The sequence below is a fragment of the Halichoerus grypus genome, chromosome 9 (genome assembly GCF_964656455.1).
Source record: "Halichoerus grypus chromosome 9, mHalGry1.hap1.1, whole genome shotgun sequence".
Taxonomy (NCBI): domain Eukaryota; kingdom Metazoa; phylum Chordata; class Mammalia; order Carnivora; family Phocidae; genus Halichoerus; species Halichoerus grypus.
In genome coordinates this window covers 20,734,614-20,758,711 of record NC_135720.1, presented here as the reverse complement: position 1 = coordinate 20,758,711, position 24,098 = coordinate 20,734,614, and positions in this window count along the sequence as shown.

Here is a 24,098-nt window from a genome sequence, read left to right as displayed (position 1 = left end):
TGAACAGAGGCCTGAGCTCTCTCTTTTTTTTACCTAGATGCTAGCCGGAGGCAGATAAGAGAGCTAATGGATGATGTGTTCCTAATCCATCCTTTCTGGAGGGTAGAGCCCATCAAGACTCCTGGCTTCATGAGGTCATTAGTTCTAACTCCTTGCCTCATATGAGTTCCAGGCCTCAGATCTTTTCCCTGTGTGACTGTTAGAGCCCAAACCCCTTGATAATTGGGAAAGGTACTTCCACTTTGTACAGCCACAGCCTCGGCTTCTGCTTGCTCCTTGTTTGTATGTCTCCTCTCTGTTTGGGCCCTTGGGAATTTATAGTTTGAGAGATATTTGTTATATTTTCTAGAATTTCTAGTGTTTTTTAAAAAAGAGAGTATTTCCAGTTACTGGTAGCACACTGCATTGTCAGAAACTGATGTGTCTATTGGGTTTTCTAGGTAGATAATCATATTTTCTGTATCAGATAACCATTTTATTTCTTCCTTTCAAGAATATGTATTTTTTTGTCTCATGGTTTAATCTTCCACAACTTTCAGTCTTGAACTTAATGGGAATTTTACCATTCAGAATATGATGGCTATAGATTTTTGGATTTATTTACTCAAGTGGAGAAAATTCTAATCCCAATTTCTTAAGAGTTTTAAAAAAATCATAAATGGGTATGTTAAATAATTATTTTTTATTCATTAATACCTGGATTTTGAGAATCACACTGATAGCTTTCCTAAAGTTGAACTATATTTTTATTTCTGGGATGAATCCAAATGATTATGATATGATTTTCACCCTAACTTTTTATTTTGAAAAATTTTACACCTGTAGGAAAGTTTAAAAAGATAGTTCGGTGAGCAACCATATATCTTTCATCCATATTTGTTAACTTTTGGCCATGTATGATATGTCTGTCTCTCTTTGTGTGCAAACATACACACACACACACAAATGACAAGAAGCAGAATATGTCATCTCAAAATATGTTACTTTGGCATACGGATTATTTTGAACTAAAGGTATTTGAGAAGAAGCAGAAACAAGAAAAGCTCTCTGCTCTCCGTTTGCCTAAAGCCCAACATAAATTTATAAAGGTGTCTCTTCTCCCCTATCAGGAAGGACAGAGGTTAATCACTGGAGACAACTCTAAGCCCTTATCAGCCCAGACACAGCACCAGAGGAATCTACATAAACCTTGTTAAAACTACCCCTTTTCTACTGCTAATTTTCTCATATATTTGCTTTCCCACAGTTTGCCCTGCTAGAAGCTCAAAGTGCTTTCCCTTCATCTTGCCACTTCTCTAAAAACTTACTGTTCTTTTGTTAAGATGCTATCTAAGTCCAAGTTCAGACCACACCCTTTGGGTTATTCATTGCTGAGTGCTCCCATATCTATGTACAGTGCACATGTTAATACACTTCTGTTTGCTTTTCTCTTCTAATCTGTCTTTTGTTGGTCTAATTTACAGGGCCCTTGCCAGAGAACACAAGATAGGGAGAGGAAAAAGATTTTTTTTTTCTTCTGCAAACACACATAGTATATTTCAAGGAACTATTTTAAGGTAGATTCTAAATACTTTTGCACATATCTCCTAAGAGAAAGAACATTCTCTGACACATACCAAGCTATCATCATACTCAAGAAATGCTATAATACTCGATAAGCCATTATTAATAAAGGACATTAAAGACATTCCCTGATTTATATTTCAAGATTCACATATAAATATGGATGAAGCATGGTTGCTATGGCAAGCTCACAACTGGCTACAGAACAGAATAAAATGCAAAAACAAAAAATTTATGTTTTGATAGATCGACATGAGCCTTCAGTGGGAACAAAGTGCAGATATCGCCTTGGCTTTGGAAAGATGTAGGTCATTGCTGACTTTAAGAAGGGCCGCTCTAGGAGAGTGGTGAATATGAAAGCCTTTACTGGAGTGGACGAAAAAAAGAAAATGATGGAAGGAGTTGGAAACGGTGAAGCCAGTCATCCTTTGGAGAAATTTCACCATGAGGAGAAGCAGAGAGATAAATAGAGGCTGGAGGGGGACATGAAGTCATGGAGGATTTCTTTTTTTTAATTGGGTGATATTAAAGTGTGCTTTTATGTCAATTGGAATAATCCATCAGGGAAGAACAGATTAACAACAGAGGGAAAAGGCAGTTAATTGGACAGTGACATCCTTGAGAAGGACGCTATGCAGCGAGTGGAGCAATAGTTAGCTGGAGGAGGGCTATTTCTCTTGTAATAGTGAAGCGATCAAAGAATGAGTCAAACACTGGGAGGTTTGTGAGGGAATGGACTCGTGCTAGGCCAGAAGTTGTCCAAGTTTCTCTGTAAGGGCGAGGGAGTAAATGCTCGAGACTTGCCGGCTGAGCGGTCTGCGCTGCCCCTGCCTCATGAAATCAATCACAGACACAACGTAAGCCAATGAGCATGGCTGCACTCCCAGGAAAGGACTACTTTTTTTTTTTATTAAAGATTTTATTTATTTATTTGACAGAGAGAGACACAGCGAGAGCGGGAACACAAGCAGGGGGAGTGGGAGAGGGAGAAGCAGGCTTCCCGCGGAGCAGGGAGCCCGATGCGGGGCTTGATTTCAGGACCCTGGGATCATGACCTGAGCCGAAGGCAGCCGCTTAACGACTGAGCCACCCAGGCGTCCCCCAGGAAAGGACTTTATGGACACTGAAATTTGACTTTTCATGTGTCATAAAATAATTTTCCATTCCCTTTTCTCCCAGTCATTTTATAACGTAAAACATTTTTAGTTCAGAGGTTGTAGAGAAAGGAAGCTGGGGACCAGATTTGAGCAGCGGGCCACAGTTGCAGGTGTCTGTTCTGCACTGACTGGGACTATTTTTCTATTAGGTATGAACCAGGGCCGTCATCATCTGCGAACATGGAGAACACGGGGATGGGGTGATAAATTTCCAGCGGTGTTAAAGAAAACCAGAGCCACACAGTGGTTCAAGTGGTAAAAACAGATTTTAATCAGGAACTATTACAGGAAGGGAAAAGAGATTTCTGTATAGCGTTGGGACTCAATTTCAAATTGACAACAACTGGGATTGATAAGCCAAGAAGCAGCCTTGGGGTGGGGGTGGGGGGGTCAGTGGATAGAAACTACTGAGGAAACATCAAGGCGGGTTGGGGGTGGTTCTCACTGATTTGATGGAACAAGATTCATGCTGAAGGCAGGCTAATGGGATCTTGTATCACTGGGAGGATGATGGAGGATGAGGAATTTGATCAGATATTGAGGGAGCTCTGATAACAAAGATGAGAGATTCTCGCTAAACTGACTAAGTAGCATTGTTTGCTAAAACCAGGCCAGGCAGGCCTATTTGAGAAAAGGGGTTGGAGGAGCCTGACTAAAGTTAGGTCAGAAGAGAGGCTTTGTCAGGGGAGAAGAGAAGATGTAACATAATCATTTTGAAGTGAGTGAGATAAACTTTATTAAGGGTATATAGTAGCAGTATTTTGCCAAATTCATGGTCCAGTTGAGATTTGTGGTGAAAAAAAAGAAAAAGAAAATGGAGGTGAGTTCATTGAAACCAGCTGTGTGTATTTCTCCAGGCTCATCCAAGGTGACTGGGTGCAGGTGAGGAGTAAGCAGCTACTCAGAAGCCACCAGAACTGGGTGTTGCTGATGGAGGTTCAAAGGGAGAGGGGTGCAAAGACATTAGCAGTGTTGGCTCCACACTGAGCCCCAAATAGCTACAGGGAGAAGTGAGGACATTAACGTTGTATAACTTAGTGAGAACGTGGCATTACTGGAGGTCTCAGCAAGGTCAGCACATTACGGGAGCGCGCTTACCAGGGTGCCCTGAAATACGAAGTTGAGAGTCAGAAAGAGAGAAGTTAGGAGATGATACGGTAGAAATGGTGCTGTCTTTCTTGTTCATGAGGTGTGGCCATGAGTTGCATGGCCGTGGTGGGGCTGAGAGAAGACTTGGAGCTAACGACATCAAGAGCCTAAGAAGTGTGGGCAGTGTTTGCGGAAATCACGAGCCGTGCCAGCAGGAATGGTGGACAGCGAGGCCGGCACGCAGGTCCCCGAAGTCACCGGTGAGTAAGGCGGAAGGAGTAAGGGGCCATAGTTGAAGGAAATAGCAGTGGTCAGGAGTTTTGAAGTTGGCCAATATGGAATTCAGGAGAGCAGGTGGAATATTTTGTTTTGTTTTCTTTGTTTCACAGAAGAAGAAAGGAATTCTGGACCAACAACATCTAGGCAGATATTTATTGTTCTCAGTTGAATGCTTCCATGAATTAAATATTCTAACTGAAACGCTTCTCTCTTGGTCCAGTTTAGAACTTTTATACTGTCTTCTTGTTGATTATGTTTCCTTTAGAGTCATTATTCTTTTTAACTGTGTCATACAAAGGAGTGTTCTTGTTATACTTCCAAATAGCTCCCCAACAGTACTTAAGAGCTCCCTTTTCTTCATAATATTCAAACTAAAATTCAAAATGTAGCACATAGATGGGGCGCCTGGGTGGCTCAGTCGTTAAGCAACTGCCTTCGGCTCAGGTCATGATCTCAGGGTCCTGGGATCGAGCCCCGCATCGGGCTCCCTGCTCGGGGGGAAGTCTACTTCTCCCTCTCCCACTCCCCCTGCTTGTGTTCCCTCTCTCACTGTGTCTCTCTCTGTCAAATAAATAAATAAAATCTTTAAAAAAAAACAAAACAAAATGTAGCACATAGAACACAGTTTAGCTGCATATCTGCATATTTTTGGTAAAATGTGTGAATTTGCCTTTGACCTGCTTCACAAGAATCAATAAGCCATTGCAAATGCAAAACACAGAAGTGGGAAGAAACAATTTTCTCCCTGGGCTGAAGCCACATTGCTTCTTCTAGCAGGAGACTAAAATTAATCTCCTTAAAGAAGCTCTGTGTATCACACAGTCCCAAATCACAAGACCAGAGTTGGGTTATACAACATTCACTGGTAAGTTTGGAAGGAGCCAGTGTTTCCAAGCACCTGTAGGGGGCACTAAACACAGGCTAGTTAATATTGGCCCTACCCAAGGAGATAACTGGTCAGTTGTCAAGAGTCTATTATCTAACCAATAAAAGCTTGAGAGCAAATCATTAACACAAGGATCAGATTTTTTATGATCAAGAGAAAGAAGATTGTTTATGGAAAAAATGGAAAACAGATGAAAGAAACATTTTTAAAAGAAAATGATAAATTAGCATAATTAACTTAAAAGAAACAGAAAACCTGCATAGACTAATAACCATTAGAGAAATAAAATTCCAATAAAAATTATTCCCGGGCGCCTGGGTGGCTCAGATGGTTAAGCGTCTGCCTTCAGCTCAGGTCATGATCCCAGAGTCCTGGGATTGAGTCCCGCATCAGGCTCCCTGCTCCTTGGGAGCCTGCTTCTCCCTCTGCCTCTCTCTCTCTCTATCATGAATAAATAAATAAAATCTTTAAAAAAAAAAAAATTATTCCCTTACCTGCTCACCCACCCAAAACATATACCAGGCCAAGTGTAGAGGCAAAGTTTTTGCAAGTTTTCAATGAGTAGTTAAACTGTATCTTATAAAAGTGTACCTAAAAATATAAAAAAAAGCTAAAGCTATCTGACTCTTTTTTATTACCTTGATATAAAATCTGGAAAAAAACAGTATAAGAACATAAAATTGTAGGCCAGGAAATTCCATCTAACAGTGTATTACAAATAAGCATCATAACCAAGTTGGTCCATTGCAGAATGAAATGGTAGTTCAACATTAGAATATCTGTCAATATAATGCTCCACATTACCTGGAGATTAATAAAGAACCACCTGCAGAAAAAAAGCATCTGATAAAGTTCAACATCAACTAATGATAAATCTGGTGGCAATAAAAACTCTTAGCAAGCCAAGAGCAAAACGGAATTGCCTTAGCCTGGTAAAGGATATAAAATATCAAAAGTAAATATGATGTTTAATGGTCAACTATTTGTTGTATTTCCATTATGTATTCCACATTCCATAATGTATTTCCATTAAATTCAGGAATAAGACACCATGCCTGATATACCTACTCTTGTTTACCCAGCAAGTGTAGGTCCTGGTCCTTTTAATAAGAAAAAGAAATAGGGCGCCTGGGTGGCTCAGTTGGTTGGGCGACTGCCTTCGGCTCAAGTCATGATCCTGGAGTCCCGGGATCGAGTCCCGCATTGGGCTCCCTGCTCAGCAGGGAGTCTGCTTCTCCCTCTGACCCTCCTCCCTCTCATGCTCTCTCTATCTCATTCTCTCTCTCAGATAAATAAATGGAATCTTTGAAAAAAAAATTTAAAAAAAAAGAAAAAGAAATAAAAGGAAAGATATGACGATCAGAAAGCCAATAGTAAACCTGAAACTGTCATTGCTTGAACACCTTATTGTCTCTTAAGAAACAAATTAAGAGAGTAAGTGGGCAAACTCTTTGGGCTAAAAAAGAACTCAACCGTATACGAAGTTCGGTAATGTTTCCTTATACCACCCATAACAAATGAAAGAATGTCATAGAAAAAGTAACACCAATTTTAAAACCTATAAAAAATATGGAAGTCCTTTTCTAGAGCTAGTCCAAAGTATGGCTTGGCTGAGGGTTTAAAAAGATGAACGTCACACGTGGAAGCAGAAGAGAGCTGAGTCAAGCACTGTAACGTTTTCAATGACATACTCTCCTGTTAGTCTGTGCTCGAGACTCTGGCTTTTAGTCCAGTAATTCTCACCAATGGATGGTTGCCCTTCATAGGCATCTGCTTGTTACTCTGCCAAAGACTGAGCTCCCGGGAAGTCTGACTGTGTCTCGTTCAGCTCTGTATCTTTAGTGCCTGGCAGTGTTTGGCCCCTAGGGGAGGGCATAGCACAGCTTTCTTCAACGGTTGGCACGTGGAAGAGAAGATTTTTTTGTGTACATATTTTTATATGTTTTCTATGTACCTGGTCACCTGATGCAATAGATTGGAAGTGTTTTTGTGTGGTGCCGCACATATGCGGAGGGTTGATATTACAACTTGCATATCACATAATGATACTGTATCTTAAAAATTAGATGTCTTATAGCACTTGGTCAAAAGAGACCAGTCTGCAGAAGCTTTAAGGCAAGGACACTGAATTTGTGTGTGATGAGTGGGAAGGCTGAGTAGGGCGGTACTTCAAAATAAGGTCAAATCCAGAGGCTGCTGAAAATACACCCTTTCGAGGATTCTTTTTTTTTTTCTTTTTTATTGTTATGTTAATCACCATACATTACATCATTAGTTTTTTTTAATTTTTTATTGTTATGTTAATCCCCATACATTACATCATTAGTTTTAGATATAGTGTTCCATGATTCATTGTTTGTGCATAACACCCAGTGCTCCATGCAGAACGTGCCCTCCTCAATACCCATCACCAGGCTAACCCATCCCCCCACCCCCCTCCCCTCTAGAACCCTCAGTTTGTTTTTCAGAGTCCATAGTCTCTCATGGTTCCTCTCCCCCTCCGATTTTCCCCCTTCATTCTTCCCCTCCTGCTATCTTCTTCTTTCTTTTTTTTTTTTTTTTAACATATAATGTATTATTTGTTTCCGAGGTACAGGTCTGTAATTCAACAGTCTTGCATAATTCACAGCGCTCACCATAGCACATACCCTCCCCAATGTCTATCACCCAGCCACCCCATCCCTCCCACCCCCCACCACTCCAGCAACCCTCAGTTTGTTTCCTGAGATTAAGAATACCTCATATCAGTGAGGTCATATGATACATGTCTTTCTCTGATTGACTTATTTCGCTCACCCTTTCGAGGATTCTGTGGAGGCCCCTAACACTTGATTGTGAATTGCATATTTAGTCATTCATTTGGAGCCTTTACCACTCAGGCTTTTGTTTTGAAGTAATCAAGGCAGGATTGAGTTTCCTATTCCTGCTTTCTCCATTAAATGATCTCCTCTAGTGGCTTCTGATAGAAGATGACCTTTTGCAGACTGACTCAATCTCAGGGAGGGACGTAGGGCGGTTTCTATCCCTGCCTGCCCTGTCCTATCCCTGCAGCACCTGTGGCTTTGCTGGTATCCTAAGCGCTTGGCTTGTTTTATGATTCCGTTTCTGTCCTGATAGAATAACAACAATACCTTATATTTTTGCATTGTTTTATAGTTTATAATTTTCTGGGTTTTTTTTCCCAAATGAAAAAAAATTTCCTGTCTTCAAATAAAATCTTACATAGAAGCTTAAAATAAACAAGCACATTAAATGACAATGCTCTGGTTAGCAAGGGTGTGTGGCAGAAGGTGGGAAGGAAGGTGTGTCTCCAAGTCCGAAGGGCTCCTAGCACTTGGGGGATCAAATGGCAAAGTCAGTGACATGATTATTATTACCTCAATCCTTCAAACCAGATTGGGCAGGTATTTTTCATTTGAATTTTCCAGGTAATTGAATTTAGACAAACACTCAAGCTCTTGCACTTAGTACGTAACAGAGCCGGGGCTCTGGTCAAAAGGAGCCTGGTACTCTTTTCACAAAACATGATGGGTAATTACAACCTGGGCAAAAATGAATCTTACATGTGAAATGAATAACCCTACACAGATTTTAGTTAAAGTTATCATACACAAAAACATTTTTCTTCAACTTAAAGTTGATCCAACTGATTAAATAAATTATGATACGTCCTTTCAATGGACAGTTTTGCAGTCATTAAAAAGAATAAGGCACTCTATGTTTACTAGTACAAAATGATTTCATTGTTAAATGGAAACAAGACAGAACAGTGTTTTACAAATAGTGTCCTATTATTTATTTAAAATGTATACAAGTATGTTTATGTATATGTCTAGGTATAATGGAAGAATATACCAGAAATTGTCGACACTAGTCCTTCCAGGAGAGGGACAGGATGACTGGGGGTTAAGGGTGGGACGGAGAATTACTTTTGGCCTTTTGGCCTTATATCATGGTACATTTGGAATTTGGAATTTGTATCACCTGCATTTAATCACAATTAGAAAGTAATTATTTTATATGCGAACTTGGTCTATGACAATGCATTTTTATTAAGGGCTACTTTCTGCCTCTAAACCATATCAGGTTCCCCATGATATGTTCTCATGTCCCTCTATACCATGTCTTTAAATTATTCATCAATTGGTCATTATTCAACTATTTTGTGATTAATTGATTAATATCAATCTCTTTCACAAAACTGTTAGCTCCAGAAGGTCAGGATCCTATTTTTGCTCTTAACAGGAAAAATTATCTAAGACTTTCAAATGGGTAAAAGAGGTTATTGGATGTCCTTTTCTTTTCTAGTGGACCCTCCAAACATGAACTGACTCTCTAAGGGTCTGCATCTTTGATTATTTTTCTACCAACTAAGCTATTTCAGAGCTCTATATGTGTAGAAGTTACAGAAAACTGATAGCTATGCAAATTATTCTTGTCCATAGGAATGCAAAAAATGTGTGATAGCTTATGCCTTATTGAACACGTAATACCCCAAACATTATATTTTATTGCCTTATAGGATATTGACCAGTTATACATCTATTAGTCAATTAATTACAGAATGCTTGAATATATATATATTCAAGAATATATATATGTATATATTTATATTCTTCTTTGAACCAGTTTTTAACATTTTAGCACTTCTTACTAAGTCAGAAACTGTGAAGGATCTGAGCTGTTCTCTTACTTGCAGAAATATCAGACTCTGAATAGGATGTCACACCTTCGTTATTCACAGCAATAGCAGTGTGGTGCTGGGTCCTCATGCCCAACACCTTAGTGGGTAATGTGATGGGAGCCAGAGGGTTCACTGGGGCCCGTAGGAGGTGGTACCACAGGATAGAAACTCCAAAATTATTATTCTCAGGGCTTATATAGGAGCTGGAGTACCTACCTCTCTTCCTCCTAGAGTAAGAGAGAGAGATTATTTTTTACTCAGAATGTAAACATATCCTCTTGTGGAGGAAAGGAAGATCTCTCCCCTGGAAAGTGCATTTGGTGCTGGGAGAGATAAGAATGATTTTCTTCATCTGAATGGGAGGAGATATCTCTATTGTAAAGGAGGCAATCAACTTCATGTGGAATATCCTTAAAATGTGGAGTAAATGGTGCTGGCAGAAAAAAGGAGAGACTCCCTATCATTGCAGTATGGCAATTTCAGTGTTCAGGAGGCCTGCACTGTTCAGGAATATGGAGTAATATAGGACAGATTGCTTGTCAACAGTTATATCATTAATAAGTCGAGTAAAATCTTTGACATGTATTCACTTCGTAATTATACAAAAGTCAGATTTTTAGTTCTGGAAATTATTCTTGAGAAATCCCAGTGTCTTTCATAGTATCCCAAAATAAAAGAAGTTCAATAAATATTTATTGAATAAATAAATAATAAGTAGATAAAACTGTAAAAATTTAATTTGTTCTATTTTCCAAAAATGATTATGGAACTTTAATGATTTAAACAATATTGTAGAAAATACCTATCCTCCCTTCCCTTTTCCATTTTCTTTACTGTTAGTACCTGTGAAGTAAGCATTAGTAATTGAGCTGACTCTATTCTAAAAACAAGTTTATCTCACTTTGCACATTATGTACTGCATTCCTTCATTTCTTTTCCAGAGATTAGCCCTTAGCCATAACATATCTTGTACCAGGTAGCAGTGAGAAGGGCTTTATGATCATGTGTGATGCTTTGAGAAGGAGGAGGGGTCTAAATAGGCAAGTTCCAAATTCCCTTGATTACAGTTTATATTGATTAGGACTCTTTTGATTGCAAATAACAGAAAATCAATTCAAACTACTCTAAGCAAAAACGAAAATTTACTGGAGGGATAATGGACTATGTCATTGAATTTGAGGACAATGAAGCATCTGAATATTAGGAGTAAAACTAAAGATTGCAGTGCTGCAGGGAACCCTGAGAGCCCTTTTCCCATCTCTCATTTCTGCCTCTCTCTCTTCAGACATCTGTTTCATTGCACTCTCAGACCACTTTCTTATTAGCTGCATGGCCTGGTAGAAAATGGCTGGTGCCTCCTGCTTCTAAGTAATGGTTACTTATTGTAGTCTGGTGACCCACTAGGAGACAGAGTACATGTACTAGCTCGCTCCGGCTAAGGAATTGCTTTCCAATTCCCAGGGAAGAGACTGATTGCCCAGCTGGGTCAGGTACCCAATCAATGAGACCAGAGGGTGTGGGGATGGGATGACACACTATACAAATGTGTTAACTTCTGGGATGACCTTGTGGATAGCAAGCAGGGAAGGAGGTAATTTCTAGAAAAGTAGAGTTAGGCAGAAAACTCAGTAAGTGCTCACTAGAGTGACTTTTCAAAACAATTTGTGAAAAAGGAGAACATCAACCCAGCCAACTGGGAAAGCATAAGAGAGGGCAAAGTCACAGTCTGGTAATTAAGAAAAAGAACAGAGAATGTAAAGTTGTGGGAAAACAGAGCAAATGAGACTCAGAGGAAGAATGGAGGATCCAGTAAGGTGATAATGGTGCTTGCATTTTCCTAGAGGTGTTGGAAATCTAATGAACAAAGTTGTGAAAACGTTTTTGTCATCTCTCGTGTACCGTTCAATAGAATTTTCTGCAGTGGTGGAAATGTTCTTTACCTGCACCACCCAGTTCAGCAGTCCATTAGCCACTTGTGGCTATTGAATTCTTGGAATGTAACTAATGTGACTGAGCAGCTGAATTTTACGGTTTATTTAATTTTAATTAAATTTAAGTAGCCACATGTGGCTACTATATTGGATAGAGCAGCCTCACACTGAGGAACTGAATCTACAGACAATGGTCCTACCACAAATAAAAATAAAACTTTTACCCACAGCCTGCAGCAAATCACCAAGGAAACCAAGCCCCTTGTCTACAATAACCAGCCCAGGAGGCCAGCCTGCTGTATGTGACTTGTAGGAAGCTAGGCCGTGATATATAATAACAACCAGGAAGCCAATCAATCACCACTGTAACATTCAGCCTCAAAAGTTCAGGACTTGATTAATAACAGATAGCTTCACTAATTTTTTCCCCTGCTTCCAACTTGGGACTAACCAGAAAAAGCCAAATATGTCCCCCTAACCAATCATGTAGGATGCTCCACTTCCAGTTAGCCACCTACAGCTTCCTCATGCCAACAACCTCCAATCAGGGAACACCTGAAGCCTTCCCTTTTTTCCACTAAAAAGCTTTCCCACTCCTCTGTCTGCCTTTGAATTTCTGCCAAAATGCACGTGATGGTGATTGACTTCCTTGCCATAGCAACTCTGAGTAAATAGCCTTCGCGTGTCCTCATTAGTGTGGTCTTTGTTTATTTCCACATAGCATTGATTTGATGTGTTTTTATGCTTCCACAGGAAAGGTGGAGAGTTAGAGATGACCATGCCTTTAATTGGCTTGGCCTATGGTCCTTAGTGCTGTACTCTCATGGTATCCTAATGTGAAACCACTGTTTCATAGGATTTATATTTTTTAAAAAATGATAAGAGCCCCAATCATCCTTAATATGGGGACATGCATTCAATTATCTGTGTATATTTATTATATGTGTCTGTTCATAAGTATATAGCTTAGGTTGGCCAGAGTTAACACACAAAAATAGAGGACTCCTGGGGTGCCTGGGTGGCCCAATCCGTTAAGCATCCGACTCTTGATTTCCACCCAGGTCATGATCTCAGGGTTGTGAGACCAAGCCCTGGGTCAGGCTCTGTGCTGGGTCTGGAGCCTGCTTAAGATTCTCTCACTCCCTCTTCCTCTGCCTCTTCCCTCTCTTTCTCTCTCTCTCACTCTCTAAAAAATAAAAACATTAAAAAAATAAGATTCCCAGTTAAATCTGAATTTCAGATAAACAAATTAATTTTCCATACAAGTATATTACATGCAATATTTGTCCTATTCTAAAGAAATGATTCATTGTTTACCTGAAATTAAAAATTAAGTTGGCATCCTATATTTTATCTCAAAGCCTTAGTATACATGGTCTTCTCAATGTGTGACTGTCTCTTACACAGCTTCTCACTGGCCAGGTTTGATATAGGGCAGAAACTTCAGGAGGAAGGATAGGCAGAACCAGAAATGTTTCTAGTTATCCAACTTTGTCATGTGCCCCTTTCCTTGGGTGGAAGAAAAGAGTTAGAGGATGATAAGACAGGAGAGCAGAGCAGATGGCTGGGGAGGTTTGCATTTGCTCAGGTGGGGCAAGGGTACCAGAGTGGATGGAATCCCTAGGAGAGCAGCCCTGTGTCACCCATGGCATCTGTGCTTAGTGGTTCAGTGTTGTGCAGGATTCCAAGGGAGATTCTATAGCCTCTGTAATCCTTCCGGGGACCCAGACATACTGTGCATGTCACTGAATTTAGATAGGTTTCTGTGTCTGCCTTGTCTCCTGATCTTGGCTCAGCAAACCAACAGAGCTCACTATTCTTAACAATTTGAATGAGAACTTACTGTGTGCCAGACGTTGTTCTATTTGCTAGAAATTTTGCTGAGACTAAGACAGAAAAGATCCCTGCCATTATGGATCTTACATTCTATTCCAGGAGAAAGACAAATGAGCAACAAATAAATGACTATATATGTACTGTTAGTATTAAATGATATGAATAAAAATTAAACAGGATAAGTAGAAAGAGAGTGGGCAGAATCAAGAGCCAATTCCTCCCCCAAATCATCAAAATAGACTACTGATAAAGCAAAGCTAAGTAATCACCTCTGTGATTTCAGTGCTGAAAGGGAGAGCACTACCTTGACAATGTAAAAAGTGCCTCCAATGTGGAGGAAGGAGGTGGGATCATAAGGGGTTTTGGGGATCTGATTTAAAGGCAGGTTTTTCAATGTCAGGCCTGATTGGGATTGGTAGACACAGAGAAACTTGGGTTTGGAAGAGAGTTTTGAAGAGGAAACTGTGTTTGATGAACACAGCTGGGCATTCTATTGCCCTGAGAAGGAATTTACTTGAATGAATTTTAGAGTTGCTTAGATAAATGGATATTGGGAATTTCCTAAAATAAGCAATAACATTATCTACAAATTAATTTTTCTGGGAAAGAGTTTCCTAAGATATGAAATCCTAAAAAAAAAAAAAAAAAAGAAATCCTGTTCCTGCAAATAGTGAGCTGTGTGGTTGAGATAATTTGAGGGCTAGGGACTATTTCAGTTTGGGTGGTAAGGGAAAGCCTCTCAAGTTGATGACATCTGAGTAAAGTCCTGAATGATATGAGGGTAAGCCATGAGCAGTGCTGGAAAAGAGCATTCCAGGCAGGAGAAAGATAAAGGGCCAAGCCTCTGGAATGGGAATGATTTTGAGTGTTCAACAACCAGCAAGAGAACCAGGGTGGCTGGGAGCCTAGTGAGCAAGAGAGAAATTACTTTGGAGATATGGTCAGGATCCAGCTTGTTGAGGACCTTCTCAACCCCAGGAAGGGGTTTGGATTGAACTCTAAGTGATATGGAAAATCATTAATGGTTTTCAAAAGAGAAGTGATCTGATTTACAGGGTTAAAGAACTCCTTGGGCAGGGAGATCAGTTTTGGCAGGGAGACTATTGCAGTTGTCCAGGTGAAAGATCAGGTGGCTTGGTCTTTGGTTGTAGCTCTGGAGGTGAGGAGAAGTCACTGATGTAGAGATCTATTTTAAGGTAGATGGGTTAGGTGTGTGATGTGAGGAAAAAAGAGGAACCAAGGGTAACTCCTAGTATTTTGGCTTGAACAACTAGGTGAAAAGTTATGCTATGTGTTATAGACTGAATTGTGTTCCCCCCAAATTTATATGTTGAATTACTAACTCCTGATGTAATTGTATTTGGAGATAGTGCCTTTTGGGTGGTTATTGAGGATAAAAGAGTTCATAAATGTAGGTCCCCAATCTGATAGGACTAGTGTTCACTGAAGATCTCTTTCTCTTTGTGCTCATACAGAGAATAGGCCAGGTGAGGACACAGAAAGAAGGTAGCCATCTGTAAGCCAAAAAGAGACCTCTCACCAGGACCAACTTTGATGGCACTTTATTCTTAGCTTCTGGCCTCCAGAACTGTGAGATTATAAATTTCTGTTGTTTAAACCATCTAGTCTGTGGTATTCTATTATGGCAGCCCTAACAGGCTAATAAATTATGTCATGGTATACAGAACACTATGGAAGGAATATTTATTGGGGTGAAAGGGTGGGCTAAAAATCAAGAGTTCTTGTGGAGATGTGGTTGGTTATATGAATCTTAAAATCAAGGTAAACAATGTTGAGACATAGCAGTGGGAGTCAGTTGTGTGGCTCAGAGATTTTGATTTGTCTTTTCTTCCTTAAACATCTGACTCCATCATCACCATCAGCTTCCTGTCCTGCTTTCTCCAGTACTTTTTGCTTTTATGCCATTTCTCATCTTCTTACTGAAAACTACTTTGTGAAAAGAATTAGCTGTGGCGGGGTATAAAAATCTCTGGACTGGGTGTTAAATATGCTGCATTAGGGGCCTTCTCTAACCCTTACCATTTCTAGCTAAGAAGTCTTAGGCAGCCAATGCTCTTACCTCACTAGGCATCAAGCTCCTTTCCAGAATAAGAATGAGGATATTTGCCTTACAGGGTTACTGTAAAATAACAACAATGTGGAAGAAAAATTAATATGAAAGCATTTTACAAAGTGAAAATTTCAATAAAAATGCATGGGTTCATTAGTATTCAATTACATTTTCTTGTGGTGAGTTAGTTTCCTTGGGGTGATTGCCCATAAACTGTAGATTACAAATATTTGACCCATGAAAAATATGTCTGGAATTAATGGTGTAAGAGAACTTCTGTCTGCTCTCCTTCCTTAAATCTCTCCATATAAATAAGTGACTAAAATCTATTTACAACTGAAACCAGTTTAACCCTCAGTTCTCTTTGGAATGGATCTATTTCTGTATACAAACTAGACTGCCTTGTTCTAGAAGATATAATACAGACTGTAACATGGAATTATAGAATCACAGAATGTTAAAGTAAAATAATCCTTAGATATATTTCCAAGGATGGCAAAATTGCAACTTAAATCACTATTCCCCTATCCTTTGACCATGGAAAACATTGCTTATCCCTTGGAGTACACTTCTCCACTAAACCTTTACATAGCTTCAAATCCTTTTCTTTGTAGCACTCATATAGCTGTTGCTGTTCAGTTTTAGTGGGCAAAATTCATTTCCCATCTGTGATTAGAGTTAAAGCCCCTCATTATTCAGATGGAAAAACTGAGACCCTGAAAGTTAGTCTAACAGTGCTTAATGTTTTCAGTGGGTGCTGAAATTATCCAAGCACATATTTGATTCCAGTACTATTCCTGTGTAAAATAAATGTGCTTGTTATGAATGTGAGTGCCATCTCCCCAATATCCCCCCACAACCATACAGATGATTGTTCATTTGAAGTATTCCTTTTGGATTGAAGATATCCCTAGAGAAGCTAGAGATGGCATTTGTTCAACAAATCTTTCTTGACCCACATTGGCAGTATTAAAGCACTGCTTTCTGAGAGATATGACTCTTGTCTTTTGCCTAATTATTAAGTGAGTAAAATAAAAGTAAAGGCAGGAATTATTAGATTCTTGTAATTTGTTGTTTATTTACTATATTATAACCAAGCTCTTCTATTCTTAAATCTCTTATAACTTCTGAAAAAAGCAGGCAGAGAAGTTTCTTCTCCTTTGATTTTCTTAAGGACAGTGATACATTAAGGGAGGCTATCTTTTCTCAGGCTGCCAAAATAAGACACTAATAACACTGTGATCTCTCTAAACATATCCTTCCTGTAATACCTTCCCGTGACAAGCATAATTACTTGAGTATCCACAGGGGCCTCTTAATGAAACTTTCCATGTTTGTGCTCACTTTTGTTTCATTTAATAGCTCTCTGCATGAGCAGCACATGAAAATAGTTGCCTCCTTCCACAAGGAAGGGAGAATGCCAGTTCATTTCTAAGAATGGATGAAATTGAAGGTACCTAAATTAGAAAAATTCACTTTCCTTTTGGGCTCAGCAAGCCCCAAATATACAAGCCCCCATGTTACAGTATATTTTGCTACTTACCCTTACCTATGAATTTGCAAACCTTTCATCAAGATGTCAAATGGGACTCTTCCTATCTCAATGTTAATTGATGCCAAAGACAGTAAGTGCTAGGTGCCTCCTTCAAACGTGAATTGTAAGTCAAACCACCATGGTTGAATTCACTCTTAAGCCACACTGAAGTTCTAAAACTTGTTCAGTTATTGAGCATAAAGAGAATTGGAGAGGATTTCTTTGGAGAAATTCACCCCATTGAGTCCGCCCTACCAAAAGAGAGAAGCATCTGTGCACAGGGAGCAGTGCTTCCTAATCCCAATCTAGTGAGAGGAACTCCAATGAGATCTTTGAGAGCTTGGTATGGAATCTCTGCAGGTGTAGGACACAGATACATGAGACTTGGTTCATGTTTGTGAAAGCTAACGTGGCTGGGGGTATGGAAGTGGTCTGTGTCTGGAAAAGCATTGCCTGCCTTCCAGCTGCAGATCAGAGTGCATGAATCCTACGGACCAAATGTGGGGCCCACACAGGTAATGTCAGCCTGAGGTAATTTTTAAAAAGGCTTTGAAAGGACTTCCAATTATGGTAGTATGAAAAAGCTGGTGAATCCTCTCATACAAGTTGGACAAAATTCTAAAAAAAAGAGAAAAAGTTCAGGGCTCTGGACCACAGAACCCAAATTGTGTAGACCAGAATTTGAGAAGCGTATATGCATGTATTCTTAAAAAAACTGGTGTGCTCTAGATAAGAATAACAGAAGTCTATGGCCTTTTTGCTTGGGTTACTTTCATTCTCTCTCACACCCTTGGACAGTTGACAAGAAATGTTATTTTACCAGCTAGGAGCTGGTCAAAAAACCTAGCAGTTTTATTGTCAGATGGGACATAATCAATTTGGGGAGGGTGGCAAAAATCAATAGCCATGTCAGGTAAAAGTGAAACATTTGGTAAAAAATAAATAGAGAAAAACTGTACATTTATTTGCCCAAGTTTGTGGTCCTGGTTAAAGTGAGCAGTGGACTAGCTGAGGAAGTCTTGGAAAAGAGAGATCAATTGAAGGATTGAAAAGCTCTCTACATGTCCTTCGTTTACTAGGAAACTATTTATCCCATCTTTATTGCAATAGAAAGTATAAATCAAGAGACCTGAGAACTTGCTGCAACTTGGAATGTACTTGCCAATCCGTATACAGATCAACAGGCAGAAGGTCTCAACCCAAATTACTGGGTGATCACCAAGCTATGCAGCCACAACGATGACCCATAAGAATCCAGGCTAAACTACAACAACAAGAATGAGAAAACGGAACCAAATCATCAGTAGGTGCACATTGTGGGTAGACAAGCATTGTAGTTTATATCCAGGCAAATGAAAGTAAATCTCAGAAAAATAAAACAGAATCTATGGTTGTATAATAGGTTATCTGAATTGTCCTGTTTTTTTTTTTTTTTAAAGATTTTTTAAATTTATTTATTTGACAGAGACAGAGATAGCAAGAGCAGGAACACAAGCAGGGGGAGTGGGAGAGGGAGAAGCAGGCTTCCCGCTGAGCAGGGAGCCCGATGCGGGGCTCGATCCCAGAATCCTGGGATCATGACCCGAGCTGAAGGCAGACGCTTAATGACTGAGCCACCCAGGCGCCCCTGAATTGTCCTGTTTTTAATAAAAAATTATGAGACATGCACAGAAATAGGAAAATGTGACATATACTCAAGGAAAACAAACAAACAAACAAACAAACAATAGAAACTGACCCTTAGGAGGCCCAGATGTGGGCTTTAGTAGACAAAGATTTCAAAACAACTATTATAAATATGCTCAGAGAACTAGAGAAAAATACTATGACAATGACTCAGCAAAAAACCTAGCAACTTGAAAAAGAACCAAATAAAATTCTAAAATTAAAAATTCCAAAAACTGAAATGAATTCACAAGGTGGGCTCAAGAGCAGATTCGAGATGGCAAAAGAAATAGTGAACTTGACATTGGATAAATCTGGAGAGCAGAGAGAAAAAAGATGGAAGAAAAATGAACAGAGTCTCAGAGTCTGATGGGATAATGTCAATGTACCAATATACTTGTGATGGGCCTCCCAGAAGAAAAGGAAAGAGAAAACAGTATTTGAAGAAATAATGCCTGAAAATGTTCCCAATTTGATGAAAACATTAATTTACAAATCCAAAGAGCTCAACAGACGTCAAGTAAGATAATCACAAAAAACCCACTTCTAGACCATCATGGTGCAACTGATGGATGACAAAAACAAAGAGAAAATACTGAAAGCAGCAAGAAAAAAGTGACTCATTACATATAGGGAAATATCAATACAATGAATGGTTGACTTCTCATCCAAAACAATGGAGTCCAGAAGGCAGGAGAATGATATACTCAAAATGTTGAAAGAGAAAAATAATTGTCCATTAAGAATTTTTTATCTAATGAAACTCTCTTTCAAAAGTGAAAGAAAGCTATTCCCAGATAAAACCTCAGGGAATTTGTTGTTGACAGACATGTCATACTAGAAATACTAAAGAAACTCCTTCAGGCTGAAAGGAAATGACGTCAGACAGTGACTTGAATTCATAGGAAGAAATGAAATAAATATGTGAGCATATATAAGACTGTGTGTGTATTTATATATATATGTATATATATGTATGTATGTGTATATATATGTGTGTATGTGTATATATATTCATGAGAATATATATATAAAATATATATGAATATATATTGTATATTCATGAGAATATATATACACCTATATATGAAAAAAATATATATTCTCCTGTCTTTTACAAAGATGTTGGCCCGCCAGTCAGGGGCTGAGCAGTGAAAAGGCAGGACAGAAACTCAGGGGGAATCAGAAGTAGCTAGTTGGAGGACATGACTCTGTGCATGATGATAATTGCAGTCAGAGGGGCCCAGAAGGGGGATCTGTGAGGAAGGCACAAAAGTGCCCTTGAGAAAAGAATAAGCTTTAAATACTTGCCAGATTTAGAGAGCAGGAAGGCAACTTTAAACAGGAATAGTCAAATTAGAAATTTCCAATCCCCCTTACTCCTTCTTCCACCTGGCTCTGCTTTCAGTCTGGCAAGGGTTGAAAAAGCAGTCAGTGGGGAGAAAGAGAGAAGCAGCCAACCACACCCCTTCCCAAGGGGTAGGCAGCCCACCTATAACTAGCTCTCACTCAAGATGAGGAGGGAGACAAACCTCGTCTTTAACGGGGATTGATCTAGAATTGGACAGTTTTGATTACTGGCTTGTCTGTGAATGAAAGGATCTGTAGAACTGTTCACTACCTGAGGGAGGCCAGAAGAGTTGCGAGCCTGCTCATCTTGCACTTACCTCACAGGTTGAAAGAGTAAGTGGTTTGGATTTCCCTGATGCCAAGTGATGTTGAACACTTTTTCATGTGTCTGTTGGCCATTTGGATGTCTTCTTTGGAAAAATGTCTGTTCATGTCTTCTGCCCATTTCTTGATTGGATTATTTGTTCTTTGGGTGTTGAGTTTGATAAGTTCTTTATAGATTTTGGATACTAGCCCTTTATCTGATATGTCATTTGCAAATATGTTCTCCCATTCTGTTGGTTGTCTTTTGGTTTTGTTGACTGTTTCCTTTGCTGTGCAAAAGCTTTTTATCTTGATGAGGTCCCAATAGTTCATTTTGCCCTTGCTTCCCTTGCCTTTGGCGATGTTTCTAGGAAGAAGTTGCTGGGGCTGAGGTCGAAGAGGTTGCTGACTGTGTTCTCCTTTAGGATTTTGATGGACTCCTGTCTCACATTGAGGTCTTTCAACCATTTGTAGTCTATTTTTGTGTGTGGTGTAGGGAAATGGTCCAGTTTCATTCTTTTGCATGTGGCTGTCCAATTTTCCCAACACCATTTGTTGAAGAGACTGTCTTTTTTCCATTGGACATTCTCTCCTGCTTTGTCGAAGATTAGTTGACCATAGAGTTGAGGGTCCATTTCTGGGCTCTCTGTTCTGTTCCATTGATCTATGTGTCTGTTTTTGTGCCAGTACCATACTGTCTTGATGATGACAGCTTTGTAATAGAGCTTGAAGTCCGGAATTGTGATGCTGTCAGCTTTGCTTTTCTTTTTCAACATTCCTCTGGCTATTCAGGGTCTTTTCTGGTTCCATACAAATTTTAGGATTATTTGTTCCATTTCTTTGAAAAAAGTGGATGGTATTTTGATAGGGATTGCATAAAATGTGTAGATTGCTCTAGGTAGCATTGACATCTTCACCATATTTGTTCTTCCAGCCCATGAGCATGGAACGTTTTTCCATCTCTTTGTGTCTTCCTCAATTTCTTTCATGAGTATTTTATAGTTTTCTGAGTACAGATTCTTTGCCTCTTTGGTTAGATTTATTCCTAGGTATCTTATGGTTTTGGGTGCAACTGTAAATGGGATCGACTCCTTAATTTCTCTTTCTTCTGTCTTGTTGTTGGTGTATAAGAATGCCACCGATTTCTGTGCATTGATTTCATATCCTGCCACTTTACTGAATTCCTGTATGAGTTCTAGCAGTTTTGGGGTGGAGTCTCTTGGGTTTTCCACATAAAGCATCATATCATCTGCAAAGAGTGAGAGTTTGACTTCTCCTTTGCCGATTCGGATGTCTTTTATTTCTTTTTGTTGTCTGAGTGCTGAGGCTAGGACTTCTAATACTATGTTGAATAGCAGTGGTGATAATGGACATCCCTGCCGTGTTCCTGACCTTAGGGGAAAAGCTCTCTGTTTTTTCCCATTGAGAATGATATTCGCTGTGGGTTTTTCATAGATGGCTTTTATGATATTGAGGTATGTACCCTCTATCCCTATACTCTGAAGAGTTTTGATCAAGAAAGGATGCTGTACTTTGTCAAATGCTTTTTCTGCATCTATTGAGAGGATCATATGGTTCTTGTTCTTTCTTTTATTAATGTATTGTATCACACTGATTGATTTGTGGATTTGAACCAAACTTTCAGCCCAGGAATAAATCCCACTTGGTCATGGTGAATAATCTTTTTAATGTACTGTTGGATCCTATTGGCTAGTATTTTGGTGAGAATTTTTACATCCATGTTCATCAAGGATATTGGTCTGTAATTCTCCTTTTTGATGGGGTCTTTGTCTGGTTTTGGGATCAAGGTAATGGTGGCCTCATAAAATGAGTTTGGAAATCCAAATCAAAACCTCAATGAGATACCACCTCACACCAGTCAGAATGGCTAAAATTAACAAGTCAGGAAATGACAGATGTTGGTGGGGATGCGGAGAAAGGGGAACCCTCCTACACTGTTGGTGGGAATGCAAGCTGGTGCAGCCACTCTGGAAACCAGTATGGAGGTTCCTCAAAAAGTTGAAAATAGAGCTACCCTATGACCTAGCAATTGCACTGCTGGATATTTACCCCAAAGATACAAATGTAGTGATCCAAAGGGGTACATGCACCCTGATGTTTATAGCAGCAATGTCCACAATAGCCAAACTGTGGAAAGACCCAAGATGTCCATCGACAGATGAATGGATAAAGATGTGGTATATATATATATATATATATATATATATATATATATATATATACAATGGAATATTATGCAGCCATCAAAAGGAATGAAATCTTGCCATTTGCAATGATGTGGATGGAACTGGAGGGTATTATGCTGAGCGAAATAAGTCAATCAGAGAAAGACATGTATCATATGATCTCACTGTTATGAGGAATTCTTAATCTCAGGAAACAAACTGAGGGTTGCTGGAGTGGTGGGGAGTGGGAGGCATGGGGTGGCTGGGTGATAGACATTGGGGAGGGTATGTGCTATGGTGAGTGCTGTGAATTGTGTAAGACTGTTGAATCACAGACTTGTACCTCTGAAACAAATAATACATTATATGTTAAAAAAAAAAGAAGATAGTAGGAAGGGAAAAATGAAGGGGGGGAAATCAGAGGGGGAGATGAACCATGAGAGACTATGGACTCAGAAACCTACTGAGGGTTCTAGAGGGGACGGGGGTGGGGGGATGGGTTAGCCTCATGATGAGTATTAAAGAGGGCATGTATTGAGTGGAGCACTGGGTGTTATACGCAAACAATGAATCATGGAACACTACATCAAAAACTAATGATGTAATGTATGGTGATTAACATAACATAATAAAAAAATGCAAAAAAAAAAAAAACCCACACTAAACTGAGCATAATCAGGTAATGAAAATGAACAATGAAAAAAAAAAAGAAAGAGCAAGTGGAAGCCAAAGGTAATACTCGTTTTATAAATTCATCCCATCCTTCCTTTGTATTACATATTTATGGTATCTTTGCTTGTTCTTTGCCATCATTGAGATTTCTAGTCCCTCAATTCATTTTTTTACTCCCTGTTCATTCTTTTTGTGATTTAACATTCTCATCTATTCAAAGCAGTTCTCAGAATTGGTTACTTCAACCAAACTCTTCCCTACGTGTTTAATGATTACATCTGTTTTTCCAGCACACAAATCTTGAATCAATCTAATCTTTAGAGAAAATCCCACACCTGAGTTCTTGGCATCAGGATTACTTAGTGGTCTCCAGTCTCAGATGGGTCATTTACACAACTCATCAAGACTTTTGTCTGCCTCTGGTCAGTTTCCTTTCCCATTCACCCCACGGTTATCACAGCTTTTAACCACACTGTTCAAGCTCCTTATTCTACACTGGCCCTTTCTTCTTCTAGCTAGTGAAGCTGCTATCTACCTTCCAAAGATAATTGAAGTTGAAGTGGGATAAAAAGAGGAAAAACTTTATGCTCACTCACATCTTCACTTCTTGCTCACTAGCCTTAGGGAGAGAAGCTTCTATTTACAGCTGATCTTGAGCTCATTCATCCTCTCTCATCTCTTCTATATTTACCCCTCTTCTGTATTTTTAAACTTATCCTCTTCACTGGATTCTCAGCATCTTATGAACATGCTAAAGGTGTTCTCACTTTAAAATTAACCTCTCTGTCAGACCTTTGTATTCCATCACATAAAGCCCTATATCAGGGCACCCTTTTACCACCAAGCATATTGAAAAGGGGTCTCTATTTTCTGTCTACACTTTTTTAGAACC